Consider the following 24,376-nt stretch of genomic DNA (forward strand, 5'->3'; position numbering starts at 1 on the left):
CTATAATTCAAATTATCATTTTGTTTTTGCAACTATGGAGAAGCATTTTTATTCTTAGTCTGTGTTTCCTCACTGAGAATTGATTCCTTGTATGGATGTGATTTATGATTCTATTGGTGTCAAACATCACCACATAGTTAACTGGTTAATCTATCGTGTGTGTAGGGTTTGATGGTGAGTGGTGTTGAGAGTCATCTTGATGTAGACAGCAGAACACAATTCTGGCTTCATCCATTGTGAACACCCACTGTGTAATGATATGATTTGGCAATAGTTCTTGCTGCTCTCTGAGGCTCAGCTGTTCTGTAAACTCACCAGATCACCATGGTGCTGTATAAATAAAATCTTGCATTTCTGTCATGCTTTTTATGACCTCAGAGGCCAAATAGTACTTTGACTGCTAATGGAATTCCTTTTAAACTGGAGTTGCTGGTAGGGTGGGAAACATGGCAGCCAATTTACATAAAACAAAGCTTCCACAAAAAGGAATGTGATAACTCTTTTCCACTGTTGATTGAAAGATACATATTGGCCTGAACTCCATGGGGAAGCTCTCCTTCTCCTCTTTGAAGAATTGCAAAGGAGCCTTCTGTCTACCTGAGAGGGCAGATGGCATTTTGGCTTTCAGTAGCAATACTAAAGCAACACCTCTGACAATGTAAGCCTTGATTTTTGTGCTCAAGTCTCTTGGTGAACATGTATGTTTAATAATTTCTGTCAACCAGCAACATTCACCCAATTAATGTTTAGACGACATCACGTCTACTCATTTGGGGTGTTGTAGAGCTGACCTTCTAAGTGTCCTGGCTAACAGTGATCGCACAGTTCTAAAGAAGGGTCATCAGAACCTGAGTGTTAACTCGGCTTTTTCTGCGGATACAGCAGACCTGCTGAGATCCTCTAGAAATTTTTGTTTTGTTTCTGATTTGAATGTCTGCAGTTCTTCATTTTATTTTAGTGACTGCACAGTATTGTTTCTGAGGTCACTCCTTCTCCTTTTGCATTGCTGTTTGAGACTTTTTTAAACAAAAGAATCAGTGACTTGATTTCCCTTCTTTGCAGCATTGAAATGGAATGTAAAAGGCACTACAGAAATGCAAACTTGATTTTCTAGCATAGGAAGGTCATGAACGCTAAAATGAAACAGACTACTGGCCACATGCGGAAAATCTTGATTCAAAAGACATATTGACAGTTCAATCATCATTTGCAATGATTGAAGGTTAAGCATGTTGGTTGCAGATTTACATCAAATATGATTTTTTTTTATATACAGGATCACTGGAAATGTTAACAGCTTAATGATGAATTGGTCAAGTGCTGCATTGTATGGCACTGAATAATGGGTGATTTAAAATTATTCTTGTAAATGACCTGGAGGTGCGCTATACCATTTGAAGTACATACTGTGCAAAGGATGGGAACTTTGTGTTTGCTGATTTCTTCCTGACGCAGCATGTCAACATTGGAGACTTGTGTTTGTCTCCTGTTAAATCTATAAGGCTGGTCTGGTATGTAGCCAACATGATAATTGAGTATTCGTCACCAAGCAACGGCATAACTAAATCTTGCAGCTGTATTTTTGTAGCCAGTTTTATTGCATTGTGATCATGATGTTCTTTAATGGTCTTGAGAAATTTGTGGAAATTAGCATTTTGTGTTTGAATTCCTGCAAATTGCCAAGTAATCAAATGCCTGTGTTTAAATGTAATCTGTTTGGAATGAGATGTTGTCATTTTTGAGATTAATCTGTACTGTATTAAATTGTCAATACTCAAGAGGTCATTGCAGCTAAGTGATGGAGGGTGGGTGGAATTTTTTTGGATTGCGCATATTACCCTGGATTTAATATTTGTGCTTGTTTGCTGTTCAAGTTTTTTTTTGGCAGTGGTTTCCAGTGGAACAAACACTTGACTTCGAAGTATTATAAATGCTGTCATCTCCATAATATCAGAAGCACCATGTTCTGACTCCACACAGTTCTCTATCTTTTAGAATGGAGATTTTCTTTTTAAAAAATGGTACACGAGGCTGCAAGCATTTTAATGTCAGATCATTGACCTGAGTTCTAATGTGTTTTCAGTAGTCGAATTTGGAGAGTAAATTGGTAATTTACATATAGCAAGTTCATTTAAACATAGTAATTAAAGCTTTCTGTAATTAGAAACATTAATGTTAATCGTTAATTTTCCTGCATCTAAAACATTTTAGAATAACAACAACTATGTTTTAAAAGATCATTCAATGATTCCAATTAAGAAATGTATGAGCCTGTCTAACAGCCTATAGAGCTGTACATGCTGCTGTTCTGAATGATAGGAACCTGTTAGCATCAGTGATATGATATATTTGGGATGCTTGGCTGTAGCCTGCAGTCTCATGACATTTAGAATGCAAATGGTTTATTAATAGACTCGTGTAAAAATTCTGCAAAGGAAAAACACCAAAGGGGGCACTGTAAGTAACGCTTTGCTGTTCTTCACACATGATTGTGAAGGTCATGGGAATGTTGCCTTGTTCTCGTTTTCGCCAGCCTGAACAGATAATTGTTGAGGCCAGGGACATGCCTGTTTTGAGTGTTACAAGACAAAAGGGTTCCTGTAGTTTGTTATGGAGCACATTTTCTGTGTAATATTGGGTGTTGTGTTGGTTTGTTTGTCGTGGTTATTCTGACTAGCAGCTCTGCTGCTGTGCCACTCAAGAAAAAGGAGAGGGCGTGTGAAGGACACAATGGAAACTTATTTCTTCATGCAAAATATGTCAAATTAAGAAAGATCGTGAGGGACTACTTCTAGATGTTTATAATAAATAGGATCATTTCGTGAATAATTTAAAACAAAACTTTATGAATTTTGAGTAATGAGTTTGAGCACACTTTTTCTTTGGGGCGGGGGAGGGGGGGGAATCCATGTTAACAGATTTCTGCTTGAATTTGACAAAATTTTCCACGTTGTCAAGGGGAGCCTGACCACACCTTAGTTCACATTTGAGCTGGGAATGAGATTCCAGCTCATGTTTGTGTTGTTAGTAAGACTGCCTGTTTCCATTCTAACATCCTGACTTTGCCCCACCCATGTCCGTTCATACACTGAAAACCTTAGTTGTGCTTGTTTGCTGCTAGACTTGACTATTCGGTGCATTCCTTATTTCCCACCTTCTACACTCTATCGACCTGAGGTCATCAAAATTCTGCTAGTGGCTTTAACTTGCTCCAAGTCTCCATTCCACTGTCACTTATGTTTTTGCTGACCTGCGCTGGCTGCTTGTCAAGCAAAGTCTTGATTTTGAAGTTCCAAACTTTCCCTTTCTCTGTACTGTAATCTTCCACAGCCCTCTGAATTATCTGTGCTCCTCTAATCTTGTCTCTTTTGTAGCCCTGATTTGATTGCTACACTGTTGGTTGCTGCCTCATAGTCTTCCCTTTCCTCATCCTTAAGACGATCCATAAATATTTGTCTTTGAACAAGCTTTTGATTATCATATTTGGTTTTACAATAATTTTATGAAGTTCTCTTATAATCTTTCATTATATTAATGGTGTGACCTAAATATAGGTTGTCCATTCATTTTGTGTATGATGTGTATTGCATATTAATTAATTATTACTTTAAGAAATGCAAGCTTCCTTTATCATTTTTACCTCCCCATTATGTTGCCTTTGCCAATGAAAAGCTTCAGTACATGGATGTGGGTGACATGACAGTAGGTACCATTGCAGCTAATGTGGATCCTATCTCCTTTCTGTATCCATAATACCTTCCAGAGACACTTACTGGATAAAAATCAAAATTGGGGACATTTTCTGGCATTAAACATGCCTCTGTTTACTAATGTTAGTTAGCTGTTCCTAACTTCCTGTCCACCTGTGTAGATGGATTAAATTTTTGCTTGGTTTTTGAGCAACAAGAGGGGCAAAAGTGTGCTGCCTTGATCTTGAGGGCCGTGAGATCTTCCTATTACAAGATGTATTTTTATTGTGTCCTCGATGCACTTTTGGGGGAGACATATTTTAATTTTGATCACTAAATGGTTTGAATTTGCTAAGTTTCTTCTCTAGAGTTAATGAACTCTTGCCATTTCTAGCCATTCGAACATAAATTAAAAAGTGACCGGGCCTCAGTTTCTGTAGATAGTATGGTGCACGTGACAAATTGGGGGAAAATCACAGAGCCCTCCCCCAACTTAACTTGATAGTGCAAACAGCATCATGATTGAATACTCAAGCTGATGTAATGTGATGGAAAACAAATGTGCAAAGAATTAAATTTTTATTGGAACCAAATATAATGTGGGCGATGGAGATAAGCAGATTATGTGCCATGCAGATATAAAGGAAGAAATAAATGTCAGCCACCAGCCTTGGTGCAGTTTGTCCTCACTGGATGCATTTCCCTCCGATCCTTTATAAAGCCTATACCTAACCCTTTGTGATCAGTGACACCCCAATCTTAAATGGAAGGGTTTATTGGACAAACCATTGAAAATTGTTTTTCTTTCTCTATTTCTTCATTTCCTATCATCTTCTCCTTCACTTTCTTTCCTTTCCTGCACACTTCTCATCTTCCTACTATCTTCCTTCCCGATTTTCCCCATCCCTCTGCAGTTTCATCCAGCTTCTGTACATTGGTTATATAGACCATGTCACTGTGCCCCATTAACTCATGGCTCCAGTACCTCTGGCACACTTAAGTGTAAGGTACTATCTCAAAATAAGTTGCTGCTCAGTCAAGATTGCAGTCAATGATACAGCAATGGAAAATCAATAAAATTTACTGAGGTTTAGAGGGAATAACTGATGGACCTGCTGACCATTATCTCACGTTTACTTAAGTTGCAAAAGGAAAGCATCAATAATTGTAACTGTTACCCGATTTCCCGTGGAACCTTCAAGTGGATTTTTTTTATTCCCAAAAGCTGCATTGTGCAGTCTTGGTGAAATAAGGTTGTATTTCAAACACATTGTCTTGTAAGTGCCAATCTTTGGAATGAGATTTTGTGTGTGTGTGTGTGTGTGTGTGTGTGTGGAGTCTCCCTCAGCTTTAACTGAAAAGGTATATTATTTGCACACTGCATGTTTGTCCCCATCAATATACAGCATGATAGTATAAGCATTAGACAGCCCTTTGAAAAGAGTAAAATGAGAAGGGGATCAGCCAACATAATTCAGCCATTGGTGTAGAAATAATTTATAATAAATTTGAAATGGGAGATGTTATTGTCCTGGAGCTAACTCTGGTCTTTGGACTGCAAAGTGTAGTCTCTGAGGTGAACAGGAGAAATTTGAAAGCAAGAGAACTTAACTCTCTGTTAATAATTGACTTAAAAGCGTAATCAGTTGGCTTTTTTTCTTCCATGTGATATTGGCATCACTGGCATGGCCATCTTTTGTTGTCCATCCATGATCACCCTCAATCTGAATGGCTTACTGGGCCATTTCAAAGGGCTATTAAGCATTAGTTGCATTACTGTAGGTCTCGAGTTACATGTAGGCCAATCCAAGTACGGTAGATTGCCTTACTGAAAGGTTATAGTGAACCAGATTGGTTTTTACAGCTAATGATAGTCTCAGGTGTTGGTGACCATGAAACTATCTTTATATTCCAAATTTTATGACCTGAATTCAAATTTCACTAGCTGTTGGGGTGTCATTTGAACCCATGTTAAGTCTTGACTTATGACTCATCCAGTGGTATTACAACTGCACTAATGTCTCTGAAGGATGCTGAATGAGCAGAAGAATTAACTTGTTCATAGTAATTACATCAATTAATATTTCTAAGGAAAAGCCAACCATATCCTGTGTTAGCAAGCTAAAAGATTAGGAAAGGAAGTTTGGGTGGCCAGCATTTGAAAGAGGGACTGTTTGAACTTAAAGAAGCTTTAAGGTAAGGTAGAGTAGAAAGACTGGTTTTAAGTGGCAGGATTTTTAAATACACTGTTTGTTTGGCAATGGGAATAGACTTGGCTTTTCATTTAAACATCCAAAGTTCTTGAGGTTGTTGTAGCTGATGGAGGGAGCAGAGGAAGAATGGTAATTGGAAATGATTTTTAACAGAAAAACAAGGCAAGTACATTCCCGAGTTGATTCTGGTGTGATGAATAGTTTTGGCAGTAAAGAGGCAAGTGCATTAGGTCTGGCGGGTAGATGACTTGAATATGTGAAATGGGGCTATCTAAGGGTACAACCAGGACACAGTTGCAAAACCAAAAATAGTACAGTGCAGGTATTTCAGATCATCAACTGCTGAATCATTTCACCAGATGGGAGAACCAAAGGTTAAAGGATTGCTATACTTTCAAGTTGGCAACCAAAGTGATTTCTTTCCCCCCAACATAGACTAGATTGATGCAGAAGGAAGGAGGTGTGTAAATGGGTTCGTGAATGATCGGGAATGTACTTGTCTGTAATCAAAACAGGTATTCAGGGGCTTTACAGGGACAAGGTGTGGGGTGTCTCTCAATTGCAGGAGAGTTGTATGGCAGGAGCATTTAAGGGAGGGCCTGAGGGCAATGAAATTGAATAGGATAATTGGAAAATTCAAATGGAAAATGAAGTGGAGCCCAGGACAGGTTTTCTAGTCAACTTGTATAGAGATGATTTCAAGGTGCCAGTGTTGGACTCGGGTATACACAGGTAAAAATCATACAACACCAGGATATAGTCCAGCAGGTTTATTTGGAAGCACTAGCTTTCAGAGCACTGCTCCTTCAGGTGGTGTGCACTAGAACGTGTTGGACTATAACCTGATGTTGTGATTTTTAACTTTATTTAGAGGTGTGATTACACATTTTTGGAGAATGAACATAGGCCTCCTAGTTGAGAGGTAGGAACACAACTACTTGTTACACAAAAGCCTCTCAGAAGCCCAGTGCAGATATTTTCTGATCAATCTGTTGATTCCATGTTCCTCCTGCTGTCGAGGTGTGCACCCAGGTCACCTAATTCAGAGACAGGACACTACCACTGCACCACAAGCCCCCTGGAACCCAATGCATCAGCTGAGATGAAATTTCTTGATATTGCAGCACTTGACTAAAATAAATTATAAACTCTGAACCAATGCACATTTCCATTGCCTCAACAATCCTTAAGCACTGAAGAGAGACTCTCACTGTTATCGTGATTTTAATTATTAGTAACATCATTTTGATTAAATTTTGCTATTACTGCATCCAGAAGATAGGAAGAATGTTGCTCAGAACTGACTCATTTGAAGCGTGTTTCCTGTTTTCTGCCTCCAATTGGAGCCATAGTTTTAGCACTAATGTGTTCAAAAAGTGAAGTGAAATTGCCTTGAGGATGAAGTTTTTAAAAGTCAGTTTCTGTCCCAAATAAAAATTGGGCGCTTTTGTGGTTGCCCATCATTTTGAACCTGCCATTGCTATTGTTTGTTTCTCTACCCCTAAAGCCCAGTGTGAACTGTTCTTTCCTTCATGTAAAGTAACATTCGCCGAAGTGATTATAATGTCTTGTGAAATGTAAATGGGTACCGTGATTGGAGGGTGCATCTTTTGTTGACTCGGTTAAGCTGAACGGTGCTTTCAGTTGCATTGAAATTGTTTGCAAAGCTGACAAGGCCTTTTGACTGATGACATTGAAATTGTAGCAATAATCTAATAAAGTATAGTGATGGCCGTCTGCTGGGTATTGACTACCTGCAATTACAATAACCTTTAATTCTTTATGACACCATCAACATGCATTTTCTTTTTCCACTTATGGCTTAGTTCCAACCTGGTACAAGTTTTCAAACTGTTTTGGGATCTCATTGCCGTTCTTGTTTGTGGGAAATAGTTATAACACTTGTGGTTCAAAATCTTCCGATACTGGAGAGATATTGATCCGGCTGAGTTTGGAATGCTGTCCAGCCTTCAGTGCTCTGAGGAAGTGCCTGTTAGCACATCAGCAGTACTTAGATTGGGCATTTAAACTTTAGATTGTCAGTTATACCCTGCCTGAATTTTTGTGACTGGCCTGAACTCTGCAGAATTAGGTGTTTCACCCCATGTTTACCCTGCTGCTTACGCAGATTTCCTTTTGAGTTTTAGATCCATAGTTGTGACCCCTGAGCAGGGACCTGACTGTAAGTAACCAGCTGGATTATCAAAGTATCCAGCACCCACCACACTGTTCAAGTGGACTTGTGGTCACATGACATAGTTTAACTGGGCCCTCATGTTAAAGCACCTATTCAAACTGCTCAGGTATTCCCTGATGACTCGACCTGTAAGTTTCTCGTGGTTCATCCTGGAGATCGCACTCTGGTAATCTGGAATATAAAACTCTTACAGGTTAGTTTAAATTATTACCCTTATTTACCAATGATATCAATGTTCCATTGTAACATAGCTCAAGCCTGGCTTATAGTTATCTCACGTTCTAAAACCATTAGCAGATCAGTGGCACCAGCTCTCAACCCTAAGAGCTCTCTCAGGCTACTCCCCTTATTGCTGCTAACAAGCTGTCTTTATACAGAATTTGGTATTAAAATTACAAAAATGCCAATGTCCTTTAATCAGGCAAGCAGTAATAAATGGCAAAAGTTTGCAGAGGAAAAGAAACTTGTTGACAGGTCTGAGCATGCTTGACGAAGTAAATTACATGCACATCAAAGTGGGAAACCTTGATCAAGCCAGACCAAATGGTCAATTGCTTTGGCTCGTACATCATAGCGAGAGACTCGTCTAAACTATGTGAAAAAGGTCATGAGGTAACTTTGCTTAGCTAACATGTCCAGTATCATTGTCCTACAAAATGGCTTTTTTTTTGAAAATCATCTTAGATTCCCAGAGTGCAAATTAAATTCATAACATTCCCAGAACTTGAGCTTTAGGGAACAACGCGCAAACATTCAATCCATGACGAGCCAGTGTTCCCTCAAATCAGACTACAAAGAGTTAATCTTTCCACCAGCTTCCGTCTCTGCCTGTCCGTCTCTTGAACCCTTCGGTCAGTGAATGTAATTTACAGAAGAATGTTTCGTTTCTCTCTCTCGCTCATATGAACATCTTCCAACTTTCTCACTGTCAGTTTCAGCCTTTGTGTTTTCCTGGGTTGTACGGGTAATGAGGCATTCACCTTCCAGAGCAGTCAAGATTAAGGAGCTGAGCTTCATAAACTCAAATCTGCTCGTTTGCGAGACATGAAAATCTATCAGGACTGTCTATTACGTTCATACTCCACTCAGCTTATTAAATTACAAGGCAAAAGTGAGGAACTACAGATGCTGGACATGAGAGTTTAAATTAGAGTGGTGCTGGAAAAGGAGAAGTGACCTATACTAGAGGCTCCTCGGATGCTGCCTGACCAGCTGTGCTTTTCCAGCACCACTCTAATCTAGACTTATTAAATTACAAGTTCTTTCTCTATTGAGTATGAGCTTTGTTAAGAGTCTTCAATGTAAAACAGATATTTAGTTATCTGACAAGGCAGGTAGAGGCAATGCGGAATTCACGAGCAAGGGGATGTGATGGCTGGCAGTTGGTGGGGGGTGGGGGCAGTCTCAGATGCAGTTACATAGATGGGTTAATTCCAGGAAATGTAAGAGAGATAGGCAGGTAGTGCAGGAGTCTTCTGTGGCTATCCCTATTTTAAACAAGTATGCTGTTTTGGAAAATGTAGGGGGTGATGAACACTCAGGGGTATGTAGCACGAACTGCCAAGTTTCTGGTATTGAGACTGGCTCTAATGTAATGAGAGGTACTTTAGGTTCCAAGTGATTGATTGTGTCAGGGGACTCTCCAGTCCGAGGTACAGATAGACGTTTTTCTGGCCAGCAGCGAAAAAGCAGAATGGTGTGTTGCTTCCCTGGTGCCAGAATTAAGGATGTCTCAGAGGGTGCAGAATGTTCTCAAGGGGGAGAGGAACCAGCAGGAGGTTATTGTACACATTGGAACCAATGACATAGGAAGGGAAAAGGTTGAGACTCTGAAGGGAGATTACAGAGAGTTAGGCAGGAATTTAAAAAGGAGGTCCTCGAGAGTAGTAATATCTGGATTACTCCCGGTGCTACAAGCTAGTGAGGGCAGGAATAAGAGGATAGAGCAGATGGATGCATGGCTGAGGAGCTGGTGTATAGGAGAAGGATTCACATTTTTGGATCATTGGAATGTCCTTTGGGGTAGAAGTGACCTGTACAAGAAGGAAAGATTGCACCTAAATTGGAAGGGGACTAATATACTGGCAGAGAGATTTGCTACAACTGCTTGGTGGGATTTAAACTAGTAAGGGGGGGGGGGGGGAGAATCTAAGGATTCACTTGATCTATCCCGTGTATACCTGACAGCTTCTTCCTTCCTTTTCTTAACCAAACCCTCAATTTCTTTAGTCATCCAGCATTCCCTATACCTACCAGCCTTCCCTTTCACCCCAACAGGAATATACTTTCTCTAGACTCGAGTTATCTCATTTCTGAAGGCTTCCCATTTACCTGCGAAAATCTGCCTCCAATCAGCTTTTGAAAGCTCTTGCCTAATACCATCAAAATTGGCCTTCCTCCGATTTACAACTTCAACTTTTAGACCTGGTCTATCGTTTTTCATCACTATTTTAAAATTAATAGAATTATGGTCGCTGGCCCCAAAGTGCTCCCCTACTGACACCTTGGTCAATGGCAGATATTTCTGGGTATATTGCAGAAGATGCAGGATCAGTTCATTCCAAAAAGGAGGAAAGATCATATGAGGAGACAGGGGTGGCCGTGGCTGACGAGGGAAGTTAAGAAACATATAAAGTCAAAAGAGAAAAAGTATAACATAGCAAAGATGAGTGGGAAAATGGAGGACTAGGAAGCTTTTAAAGAACAACAGAGGATTACTAAGAAGGAAATACACAGAAAAAATGAGGTACAAAAGTAAACTGGCCAAAAATATAAAGGAGGATAGTAAAAGCTTTTTTAGGTATGTGAAAGGGAAAAAAATGGTTAAGACTAAAATTGGGCCCTTGAAGACAGAAACAGGGGAATATATTACGGGGACCAAAGAAATGGCAGAAGAGTTGAATTGGTACTTCAGATCTGTGTTCACTGGGGAAGACACAAGCAATCTCCCAGAGGTAACAGTGGCTGAAGGACCTGAACTGAAGGGAATTTATATTTGCCAGGAATTGGTGTTGGAGAGACTGTTAGGTCTGAAGGTTGATAAGTCCCTGGGGACTGATGGTCTACATCCCAGGGTACTGAAGGAGGTGGCTCTAGAAATTTTGGATGTGTTGGTGATTATTTTCCAGAGTTCGATAGGTTCAGGATCAGTTCCTGCGGATTGGAGGGTGGCTAATGTTGTACCACTTTTTAAAGAAAGGAGCGAGAGAGAAAGCAGGAAATTATAGACCAGTAAGTCTGACCTCAGTGGTGGGAAAGGTGCTGGAGTCTATTATAAAGGATGAAATTACAGCATATCTGGATAGTAGTAACAGGATAGGTCAGAGTCAGCATGGATTTATGAAGGGGAAATCATGCTTGACTAATCTTCTGGAATTTTTTGAGGAAGTAACTCTGAAGATGGATGAGGGAGATCCAGTGGATGTAGTGTACCTGGACTTTCAGAGAGCCTTTGATAAAGTCCCACATAGGACGTTAGTGAGCAAAATTAGGGCGCATGGTATTGGGGGCAAAGTACTGACTTGGATTGAAAATTGGTTGGCCGACAAGAAACAGAGTAGTGATAAACGGCTCCCTTTCGGAATGGCCGACGGTGACCAGTGGGGTACCGCAGGGATCAGTGCTGGGAGCGGAGCTTTTTACAATATATGTTAATGATATAGAAGATGGTATCAGCAATAACATTAGCAAATTTGCTGATGATACAAAGCTGGGTGGCAGGGTGAAATGTGAGGAGGATGTTAGGAGATTACAGGGTGACCTGGACAGGTTAGGTAAGTGGTCAGATGTATGGCAGATGCAGTTTAATGTGGATAAATGTATGGTTATCCACTTTGGTGGCAAGAACAGGAAGGCAGATTCCTACCTAAATGGAGTCAAGTTAGGTAAAGGGGCAGTACAAAGAGATCTGGGTGTTCTTATACATCAGTCAATGAAGGCAAACATGCAGGTACAGCAGGTAGTGAAGAAAGCTGGTGAGACTGCACCTGGAAAATTGTGTGCAGTTCTGGTCTCCAAATTTGAGGAAAGACATTCTATGGAGGGAGTGCAGCGTAGGTTCACGAGGTCAATTCCTGGAAAGGTGGAAAGATTGGAACGACTGGGCTTCTATACCCTTGGGTTTAGAAGACTGAGAGGGGATCTGATTGAGACATATAAGGTTTATTAAAGGATTGGACACTCTGGAGGCAGGAAACATGGTTCCGCTGATGGGTGAGTCCCGAACCAGAGGGCACAGCTTAAAAATAAGGGGTCGGCCATTTAGGACAGAGATGAGGAGAAACCTCTTCACCCAGAGAGTGGTGGGTGTGTGGAATGCTCTGCCCCAGAAGGCTGTGGAGGCCCAGTCTCTAGATTCGTTTAAGAAAGAGTTGGATAGAGCTCTCAAGGATAGTGGAATCAAGGGTTATGGAGATAAGGCAGGAACAGGATTGAGGATGATCAGCCATGATCATAATGAATGGTAGTGCAGGCTCGAAGGGCAGAATGGCCTACTCCTGCACCTGTTGTCTATTGTCACCTGCCCTGCCTTATTTCCCAAGAGTAGGTCAAGTTTTGCACCTTCCCTAGTAGGTACATCCACATACTGAATCAGAAAATTTTCGTGTACACACTTAACAAATTCCTCTCCATCTAAACCCTTAACACTATGGCAGTCCCAGTCTACGTTTGGAAAGTTAAAATCCCCTATCATAACCACCCTATTATTCTTCCAGATAACAGTTCTCCTTACAAATGTGTTTCTCAATTTCCCTCTGACCATTAAGGGGTCTATAATACAATCCCAGTAAGGTTATCATTCCCTTTCTTATTTCTCAGTTCCACCCAAATAACTTCCCTGGGTGTATTTCCAGGAATAGCCTCCCTCAGCACAGCTGTAATGCTATCCCTTGTCAAAAAGGTCAATCCCCATCATCTCTTGCCTCCCTTTCTGTCCTCCTTGTAGCATTTGTATCCTGGAGGGGGGGAAAGAGAGCTGTGTAGAGTTGGCTGCACAGCCAACTTGACAAACCTGACCTTGTATCTTTGTTCATTTGGCAGGAGATTTGCATCTCACTCCAGCATTTGAATTTTAAAAAATCAAGCCTACCCGCCAGTGGTGCACTCTCATGGACACATTAAACAGAGGTCCTATCGCCCAGTTGGAGTGAATGTAAAAGATCCCATGAAAAAGAGCGTGAGAGTTTTCCTCTGTGCCCAGGTAGTATTTACTACCGAGTTAAAATCACAAAATCAGTTGTCACATTTCCTACATTACAAAAATAAAAATGCTTCAAAAGTAATTAATTGGCTGTGAAGTGCTTTGAGGTCATGGAAAGTCCCATAAAAATGGTAGCCTTTTTCTTTTCAAAATAATCTAGCATCGTGTAACTGTGTTCCAGATGTTGGCATCCCTGAAATTCCATAGTAATCTCCTGCTTTAGAAGTGTTTAGAATCAATATTTATTGGAGACATTTCAAAATAATGTATTTGTCAAACCATAGATTTCTCAATGCCATGGGATGGTTTGGCGAACAGAATCATTGATGTCTTGTTTGCTGACTGTCAACAGTGAATGAAATTCATGGAAACTGAAACCCAAACTTCTACCTGTCCATTAAATTTCCCACATTTTTACTGTGAGAAATGACTGAATGCAGGGTGCGTTGCTATACCGCAGCATAAACCTGGTTACAGCCTGGGAAAGCAATATACTTGTCTTGCTGTGCTTCTGATTTACTGCTGTGGCTGTGTTTGGATAAGGATGAGAATTATTGCAAAGGTGATTTTTTTTTTAAAGCAAAAAGATGAGCAGATTTTGTTTCTGAGGCCAAGACAATTAAAATTTGGATTTTGAAATTGACTGCTTACGCTCAAAGATTTATTTGTATAACTGAATCATTATTGTAGCAGGTATGAAGCAATTGTCTGTTGCTATAAACTGAACTCTTTAATCTGCATCATTTAGGCTGTTGTGAAGTAATGTCTCATCAAATTGTGGAACTTCAAACCATAATCTTTAATGTCCTGTGACTCTGGATGAGCAGAGTTGATAGACAGCATAGTGAGTTGAAGGAAACATCTCCAGCATTTCACTAATCTTTATTTTAAGGCTGTTTTGAGTTACTATTTAATGCACATTTCAACCTGTCAAAGTGGTGTGATGAAACATGGATCCTCCTTGTGAAATCGAACCAAATTAGACTGCCTGTTAGCAAAGCTTTACTTCACAGCAACAATGCACCTTTTGAATGTAATGGGCAATCGATACGGTGTGTTTATACTACCATCACCTGAACCTGGGTGATAGCAGTAACAATGGCCCCTACCTTTTGAGCCAGAAGGTCTTGATTCAAGTCCCACCTGCTTCAGAGGTGTGTCATAACATGCCTCTACAGGTTGATTGCAACATATCTACAAAATATTTTCTTTAGTTCTTATTGTAATACCAGAGGCCACAATCTCCTGATAAGGGGCAAACCTTTTAGGACTGAGGCGAGGAAGAATTTCTTCACCTTGGAAGTTCACGTACCTTTGGAATTGTCAAGTCCGGAGAGCTGTATAAGATCAGTACCAAAGCATAAGTGGTTATTTTATTTTTATACGAAGGGACCAACCCGAAGGATCCGTCATTTAATATTGAGAAGAGGAAGTGGAGTGTTTTATTGCAGAGGGCTGTTGAGCCTATGTTGTTAAGCATGTTCAAGACAGACAGATTTTTGATCAGTAGGGGAATTTCAGTTTATGGGGGAATAGCAGGAAAGTGGAATTGATTGTATGGGGTTATCAGATCAGCCATAATCTCATTGAATGGAAGTGCAAATTCCCATGTCTTGCGGTTATAACATTTTCATGGAATGTTCTTTTAAATTTCCTTTTCAAATTTTTTTCCCAGCTTATATGTTTGTTTTCTTCAATTGCTTTATGTTCTGAAATTATGTATTTTTTTCCCCCCAAGTAGGCATGTGCTTTTTTGGAGCTGTTTTTGAGACACTTGCAGTGTAGAAAGTTGAAGAATACCTATGATTTTTTATTCTGAATTGCCATATAATTGCTAGTTGCGTGGCTGTATGCCATAATCTTGTGAATTAAAAATCACACAACATGAGGTTACAGTCCAACAGGTTTATTTGAAAGCACTAGCTTTCGGAGTGCAGCGCCTTCATCAGATGGTTCATAACGCTGCGAAAGCTAGTGCTTCCAAATAAACCTATTGGGCTGTAACCTGATAGGTGATTTTTAGCTTTGCCCACCCCAGTTCAACACTGGCACCTTCAAGTCATAATCTTTTGATGAACATTTTAAGGTTTGTTTTGCCGAGGTCATCTTTAACAATTTTTTTTTGTTTCTAACCATTCATCTTGGTGAAATCAGTTGCTTTCATTCTATGTCATAACTGGCTAAGAATTAGGAATTGTGCTTTTTTTGTATAACATGAAAATAGATATAGGACCTCTCACACTGTCCAAAAATAATTAGATCGTGCAATGTTATTTAGTATTGAAAAAGAGGACATTGATAAATTGTACTTGGATCCTCCTCTAAAACTAATCGAAAGCAGAAATTACTCGAAATATTCCAGCTGGTGATCTCTCAATTTTGTAACTTGCACAAAAAGAGATATCTGAGGTGTTGGGTATTTCTTAAACGTGCACGAATTGGAAAGTTTTGATGTTCAAGAGCATCCTTATACATATGTCGCTGAAAGCTCATGTATAGTTGCAGCAACAATTAAGAATGCAAATAGGATATTGGATTTTTATTGCAAGAGAATTTAAGTATAGGAGTAAAGACTGCTTTTTTTCAATCGCATAGAACCTTGATAAGGCTGATACCTGGTGTATAGTGTGCTGCTTCGGTCCCCTTACCTCAGGAAAGGTATGCTACCCATGAAGTGAGAGTTTAGTGGAGATTCACTGGACTAATTTCTGGGATGCTGAGACTGTCCTGTGAGGGGAGATCGAAGAGACTGAGCTTATCTTGAGTTTAGAAGAGTAAGAAGAGATCTTCTAAAAGTTTAGAAAGTTATTTAAAGGGCGAGACAGGTTAAGTGCAGAAAGAATACTTAGCCTTGGTTCTGTAGAAAGGGCATTGTGGTGAGAAAGCACTTCAAGTCCAGATGCTGTCAGACTTGAGTTTTTACAGTGATTTGATTTGTTATTGTCTTATGTGCTGAGATACAGCAAAAAGTATTGTTTTGCATGCTAACCACACAAATCATGCTTTTACTTAAGTACATCAGGGTAATTAAACAATGCAGATTATAGTGTTAAAGCTGCAGAGAAGATGCAGAGAAAGATCAACTTTAATATGAGTGGTCTGTTCAAAAGCCGGATCATAGAATATAGAACATTACAGCGCAGTACAGATGTACTGATGTTGCGCCGCCCTGTCATACTAATCTGAAGCCCATACCACCTACACTATTCCATGTACGTCCATATACCTGTCCAATGACAACTTAAATGCACTTAAACTTGGCGAATCTACTACCGTTGCAGGCAAAGCATTCCATACCCTTACTACTCTCTGAGTAAAGAAACTACCTCTGTCATCTGTCTTATACCTATCTCCCCTCACTTTAAAGTTGTGTCCCTTCGTATTTGCTGCCCCCATACTTGGAAAAAGGCTCTGCCTGTCCAAGGAACAGGAGAATCGACGTTTCGGGCTTGTGCCCGAAACGTCGATTCTCCTGTTCCCTGGATGCTGCCTGACCTGCTGCGCTTTTCCAGCAACACATTTTCAGCTCTGATCTCTAGCATCTGCAGACCTCACTTTCTCCTCTTCCTGTCCACCCTATCTAACCTTCTGATTGTCTTATATGTCTCTATTAAGTCACCTCTCAACCTTCTTCTCTCTAACGAGAACGGCCTCAAGGCCCTCAGCCTTTCCTCATAAGAGATTCCTTCCATACCAGTCAACATTCTTGTAAATCTTCTCTGCACCCTTTCCAAAGCTTCCACATCCTTCTTATAATGCGGTGACCAGAACTGTACACAATACTCCAAGTGTGGCCGTACCAGAGCTTTGTACAGCTGCAGCATAACCTCCTGGTTCCGGAACTCAGTCCCTCTATTAATAAAGGCCAAAACACTGTATACCTTCTTAACAACCCTGTCAATCTGGGTGGAAACTTTCAAGGATCTGTGTACATTGACACCGAGATCTCTCTGCTCATCTGCACTCCCAAGAATCTTACCATTAGCCCAGTACTTTGCATTCTGATTACTCCGTCCAAAGTGTATCACCTCACACTTGTCCACATTAAACTCCATTTGCCACCTCTCAGCCCAGCTCTGCATCCTATCTATGTCTCTCTGCAACCTATTGCATCCTTCGTCACTAGCCACAACTCCACCTACCTTAGTGTCATCTGCAAATTTACTAACCCACCCTTCTAAGCTCTCATTCAGGTCATTTATAAAAATGACAACAGCAGTGGACCCAACACCAACCCTGGCGGTACGCCGCTAGTAACTGGACACGAAGATGAACATGTTCCATTAACTACAACCCTCTATTTTCTTTCGGCAAGCCAATTACTGATTCAAACTGCTATGTCTCCCACAATCCCATTCCTCTGCATTTTGTATAATAGCCTACTGTGGAGAACCTTATCGAACGCCTTGCTGAAATCCATATACATCACATCAACCGGTTTACCCTTGCTGAAATCCATATACATCACATCAACCGGTTTACCCTCATCTACCTGTCAAAAAAGTCAATAAGATTCGTTAGGCACGACCTACCTTCACAAAACCATGCTGACTGTCCCTGATCAGATTATTCTTTTCTAGGTGGTTATAAATCCTACCTCTTCTAACCTTTTCCAACACTTTACTAACAACTGAAGTGAGACTCCCTGGTCTGTAATTACCAGGGTTGTCTCTACTACCCTTTTTGAACAAGGGAACCACATTTGCTATCCTCCAGTCCTCAGGCACTAATCCTGTAGACAATGATGATTTGAAGATCAATGCCAAAGGCTCAGCAATCTCTTCCCTTGCTTCCCACAGGATCCTAGGATAGATCCCATCCGGGCTGAAAATGTGTTGCTGGAAAAGCGCAGCAGGTCAGGCAGCATCCAGGGAACAGGAGAATCGACGTTTCGGGCATAAGCCCTTCAGGACCCGAAACGTCGATTCTCCTGTTCCCTGGATGCTGCCTGACCTGCTGCGCTTTTCCAGCAACACATTTTCAGCTCTGATCTCCAGCATCTGCGGACCTCACTTTCTCCTCATAGATCCCATCCAGCCCAGGGGACTTGTCTATTTTTACACTCTGTAGTATTTCTAATACTACTTCCTTGTGAACCTCCATCTCTTCTAGTCTAGATGCAAGTATCTCTGTATCTTCCTCGACAACATTGTCATTTTCTATAGTGAACACTGTGGAAAAATATTTATTTAGTGCTTCCCCTATCTCCTCTGACTCCACACACAACTTCCCACTATTATCCTTGATTGGCCCTAATTTAACTCTCGTCATTCTTTTATTCCTGACATACCTATGGAAAGCCTTAGGGTTAACCCTGATCCTATCCGCCAACAACTTCTCATGTCTCCTCATGGCTCTTCTGAGCTCTCTTTTTGGGTCTTTCCTGACTTCCTTGTAACCCTGAAGCGCCCTGAGTTTTCATGCTTTGTCCTAACATAAGCCGCCGCCTTCTTCTTGACCAGGGATTCCACTTCCTTAGTAAATCACGGCTCACGCGTTCTATGTCTTCCTCCCTGCCTGACAGGTACATACTTATCTAGGACACACAGGAGCTTTTCCTTGAATAAGCTCCATGTTTTGAATGTGCTCATCCCCTGCAGTTTCCTTCCCCATTCTACGCTTCCTAAATCTTTCCTAATTGCATCGTAATTTCCCTTCCCCCAGCTGTAACTCTTGCTCGGTGGAGTACACCTATCCCTTTCCATCACTAAAGTAAACCTGACAGAATTGTGATTGCTGTCTCCAAAGTGCTCACCTACTTCCAAATCTAACACCTGGCCAGGCTAGTTACCCAGTACTAAATCTAAAGTGGCTTCGCCCCTTGTGGGCCTGTCTACATGCTGTGTCAGGAAGTCCTCCTGCACACACTGGACAAAAACTGACCCATCTATAGTACTCGTACTGTAGTGATCCCAGTCAATATTTGGATAGTTGAAGTCCCCCATGACAACTACCCTGTCTCTCTCACTCCTATCGAGAATCATCTTTGCTATCCTTTCCTCTACATCTCTGGGACTATTCGGAGGCCTATAGAAAACTCCCAGCATGGTGACTTCTCCTTTCCTGTTTCTAACCTCAGCCCATACTATCTAAGTTAACGAGTCCCCAAGCATCCTTTCTACAACTGTAATATTGTCCCTGATCAACAATGCCACACCTCCCCCTCTTTTACCATCTTCTCTGTTCTTACTGAAACATCTGAATCCCGGAACCTGCAATAGCCATTCCTGTCCTTGCTCTATCCATGTCTCTGTAATGGCCACAACATCGAAGTCCTAGGTAACAACCCACTCTGCCAGTACACCCACTTTATTTCGGATGCTCCTTGCGTTGAAGTACACACTTCAAACCAGGATCTCGCTTACCAGTGATGGAAATGTGTTGCTGGAGAAGCGCAGCAGGTCAGGCAGCATCTAGGGAACAGGAGAATCGACGTTTCGGGCATTAGCCCTTCTTCAGGAATGTTTCGGGCATTAGCCTTTCCTGAAGAAGGGCTAATGCCTGAAATGTCGATTCTCCTGTTCCCTAGATGCTGCCTGACCTGCTGCGCTTCTCCAGCAACACATTTCCATCTCTGATCTCCAGCATCTGCAGATCTCATTTCCCCTCTCGCTTACCAGTGTCAGATACTTGATTTTGGAATTCCCTACTCTCATCCTCTTCTGTACCTGTCCTACAATTTTGGTTCCCATCCCCCTGCTGTATTAGTTTAAATCCACCTTAATAGCTTTAGCGAATTTCCCACCCAGGATCACAGTGGGGAGGAAGCTGTTCTTAAATCTGGTATATGTTTTCAAACTTTCGTGTCCTTTGCCTGATTGGAGAGGGTGAAAGAGAATATAATTGGGGTGGGAGGGGTCTTTGATAATGTTTGCTTTCCTGAGGCAGTGGGAGCTGTAGACTGAGTCAATGGAAGGAAGGCTGGGTTTTGTGATGGATTGGGCTGTGTTCACTGTGTTTCTTTTCTGATTTCCAACATTTGCAGATTTTTTTAAAAAAACTTGTATGGAGAGCAAGGACAAGAACTAAGGGACACAGTAGCAAGGTAAGGGGCAAACCATTTGGGATTGACATGAAGAGGAATTTCTTCTCTTGCAGGGTAATGAATCTTTGGAATTCTCTTCACCTGAGAGCTGTCGAAACTAAGTCATGAATCTCTGTCTTTTAATACATTCAATTGATTTTTTTCTGTAGATGATATTGAGGAATATGGGATCAGTGTGGTAAAACTGGTGTTAAGATGGATGATCGGCTGTGATCCAGAAGGTTGGAACAGAGTTGAGGGACTGAGTGACCTACACCAGCTCCCATGTTTCTATACTATTATGGCAGTGAGAAACCCATCAGATGAAATAGTTTGTTTTACCTAAAGCATATAGCACTATGTAAGTACACCCATCATTCCCCAAAAAATCCCTGTCCTTAAAATGTATAAGTAATTTTTGTGTTCAGTTCTTGGCACTCAACTTTGGAGAGGATGTTGACATCTTGCAGAGGAGAGACACTAAAATGACTCCAGAGGTGAACAAAGTTCAGCTGTAAGCAGGAATTTGGAAAGCTGGGATTGGACTCCTTATGGTAAAGAAAGTTGAGAGGAGATTTACTGAGATGTTCAAAATTGTGAATGGCCTAGTTAGAATAGATACAAAGAAGCTCCTGCTGGTGACGAAAGGTTTGGCAATCAGTGAATGCAATAAGGTAATTGGCCAAAAAATGCCATGGGAGAACTGAATTAGTTTCTTACACATCACCTATAAAGTCTAATGAAAAGGGGAAGTAGTGTTCAAACTGTTAGTGGATATTTACCGTTTCAAAAAACAAGTGCGAGCATGTGGAGAAAACATAGGAGAATGTAGCTGATTTGATATCTGTGCAAGAGAGCACGTAAACTGAATGAAAATGGCCCCCTTCTATGATGTACCATTCTATGTCAGCATTGGGGAACTAAGATATAGACTGCTGGCTACAACTGGACGATCTGGAGAGCCTTGCTCATATCTATAGTGCTGTTTTCCAAAGCAGTCCACTTAAAAATCACTGTGCTTACGTAAACTTAAATAGTTACATTTGTTTTTAAATGCCACAGGCTGAGTATTTTCCAAGTATCAATACTTACTTCTACCTCTCTGACGAAAACATGTGAGGGGCAAGACACTGGACCCATTCAGATCAGTTCAGCTATACGTTTTGTTTGCATCAATATCACAGGCGAAATATATAATGGTATTTGAGGCCCGTGCTTTGTTTTGATTTTCTGGCTGATGGTCACTCATCTCTGGAATGTTGTATTGGGGTTCTTTCATCCCAATAGTCCCATTCTGGTGCAAAAACAGAGAGCTGTCAGGACTGGGCAGCATCTGTGGAAAGAAGGCAGAGTTGACATTTTGGTCAACTTTTGAGTTTTACTGCCAGCTTTAATATATATTAGTATGTGGATTTGCTTTATAGTAAATTTGGTCTCATGTACATGATAAACACTGTGGGATTAGTAAGTTAGTGACAATGGGGAAGCTACACCTGCATTTTCATTTCGCAGTGCGCATGCACACTCTCCACGACTGCCCTCCGAGTTGAGGGCATGCAAGGTGTGCACTGCACATATACGCAGAACTGGAGAGCCGGGGGGGTGGGTGTGGCAGGGAGAATCCAGGAGATCTCTCCTGTTTCTGTATCCCCACCCTCCCCCCTCGAACATTTCCCCACCCCACTTTGAGCATACTGTGTGTGCACCTTGATGACAGCAGATGTAGCCTTCTGAATAGCCACGGTTTTCCCCAGGGTAGGGGAGTGCAAAACTGAAGACAGCACAGGCTTAAGATGAGGGGAAAATATTTTAAAAGGGACCTGAGGGCAACTTTTTCACACAGACGGTGGTGTGTATATTGAATGAGCTGTCAGAGGAAGTAGTAGGGACAAGTACAATTATAATACTTAAAAGGCACCTGGGTGGGTACATGAATAGGAAAGGTTTGGAGGGTTACGGGCTAAACACAGGCAAATGGGGCTAGTTCAGTTTAGGATACCTGGTTGCCATGGACAAGTTGGACTGAAGCGTTTGTGCCATGCTGTATAACTCCATGACTCTGCCTGTAAACCACTGTGGAACTTACAGGAGCAGAATTTTCTTTGTTTGATGGAAATGCATATTTCTTTTACCTTGGCATGGTGATAACACTCTGAATTAGAAAGTTTATGGGTCCAAACTACATTGAAGAGATTTGAGAATATTTTCCAGGTTGACAGCTCATTGTAGTCCTGAGGGATGCCACATCATCAGATGAGTTTTGACTTGGAGCCCTTGTCTGACCTGTTTGGTGGACAGAAAAAAGCCACAGCACTAGCACTGATGTTGTTCATGTGTTCTGGATTGTTTGGCCATTATCACAATGCAGTTTGTGAGAAGCTGCTGTGCATAATGTTAGTTTCCTTGCATTACAATCTGAGACCACCAGTGTAAGATCATTTGAAGAAATCCAGCTGAGGATTTAGAAGAAACCTCTTCACCCAAAGAGTGGTGAAAATGTGGCGCTCACTTCTGTGGGGATGGTGAAGTCACCAGGGCTAATAATTCACAACTACAGATTAATAGGCTGGGACATAGGTTTAAATCTCACCAAGACAGATGGAAAAGGTGAAACTCAAGGAAAATCTGGAATAAGAAGCTAGCCCAGTGATGACCCATGTAACCACTGTCAATTGTTTTAAAAACCCATCTAGTTCACTCATGCTTTTAGAGAAGGAAGTTTGGTGACTTTACCTAGCTTGGCTTACATGTGATCCCAGACCCACCCTGTGGTTAATGCTTAACTGCCTGTTGGGCAATTAGGCATGGGTCATTAACGGCAGACCAACCAATGTTGTCCACATCCTGTTGCCGACCAAAAAGAGCAGTGAGAAGTCTAGGTGCATTTGAGGGGAAGCTAGATATGGGAGAAGAAAGGAAAAGAAGTTTGTGGTTGGGCGTGAAAGAGTTGAGAAGACTCAAGTGGAGCACAAGCACTGGCCTGATAGAGTGGGTTGAATGACCTCTTTCTGTGCATATTCTATGATACATTGATAAAACTTGATAAAATACTTTATTGGCTAGAAAGCACTTTGGGACATTCTGATGTTGTTTTTAAAAAAACTCTAAGTCCATGTTCTGTTCTTCCCCAGAAAGATGCTTATTGTCTGTAGAAACTGAAATAATTTGGGTACAGATTAGATGAAGCTGTAGCTGGTGACTGAAATTTGGTGTGAATATAGGAGTTAAGGCAACTGAAATCTTGCACCTAATAGTCCAGAGTACTGGCTTAAAAACACCACACTATTGGTTATAACTTGCACAGTTAACCTGAGCCAAAGTTTTGAGAATTTCTGATCCATACGAAAGCTCTCTCTTTGATCCAGTCACATCAAGCCATTTGCTTAGTCTAAGCGTGGTTCAGAATCATCTGCCTCTGGTATCTGGGATCTAAATCTTTCAGAGATGAATTTGACATCTCTGATAGATTATCTTGCAGTGAGTTTGATCATTTTTTGGATGTTGCAAGTCCAGAAAAAAATACATTGTTCAAATATTTGTTGATCTAAAAGCCAATAGTTTGCCTGCAGGAAACATTTTTTTGATAACTCAGATGTGTGCAATTTTTAAAAAAATGCATTGATGTTATTTTTACCAATTTGTCTGCTTGCTAGAGTTTAGTATTTTTCCAAATTCCATGTACAATTTGTCAGGGAATTTGAAAATTGCTTTATTGTTACATTATCTTTTTATGTGATGTTGGGTTTGATGGTGGATTTATCCTTAGGGCACTGGCCAACAAACAGATACGTTAGTACAGTCTTGCAGTTCAAAATAGCCAAATAGCATCCCATCATATGATGAGTATAAAATGTATTGCAGTACTTCTATGGTGACAATTTACAACACACTGGTTAAGAATGGTTGCTTAGATTTTCCCCTCTTATCCTCCTCGGTCAGACATTGCAAAGCTTGACTATTCTAAATCCTACGTGAATATAATCTGAAATGTTAATACTTGGACAGAAACAGCTTAAAAGTAAGAATATCTGTGTCAATTGTATTTTGTTTCTT

General features: G+C 40.9%; 1 protein-coding gene across 2 annotated transcripts in view; it reads left to right on the top strand.

The window, feature by feature from the left end:
* trak1a (trafficking protein, kinesin binding 1a) overlaps positions 1–24,376 on the top strand; it is a 211,760-nt gene that overhangs the window by 59,557 nt on the left and 127,827 nt on the right. The window contains exon 2 of one of the 2 annotated variants that reach the window (XM_043719532.2): positions 20,285–20,344. The exons of the other annotated variant lie outside the window; for it this stretch is intronic. The gene's annotated coding sequence lies outside the window, so the exon portion shown is untranslated. The remainder of the gene's footprint in view (positions 1–20,284; positions 20,345–24,376) is intronic. 2 annotated transcript variants of the gene reach the window in all.

The sequence above is a fragment of the Chiloscyllium plagiosum genome, unplaced genomic scaffold, assembly GCF_037043375.1.
Source record: "Chiloscyllium plagiosum isolate Xiang-an unplaced genomic scaffold, Cpla_swu_hap1 HiC_scaffold_34, whole genome shotgun sequence".
Lineage (NCBI taxonomy): Eukaryota > Metazoa > Chordata > Chondrichthyes > Orectolobiformes > Hemiscylliidae > Chiloscyllium > Chiloscyllium plagiosum.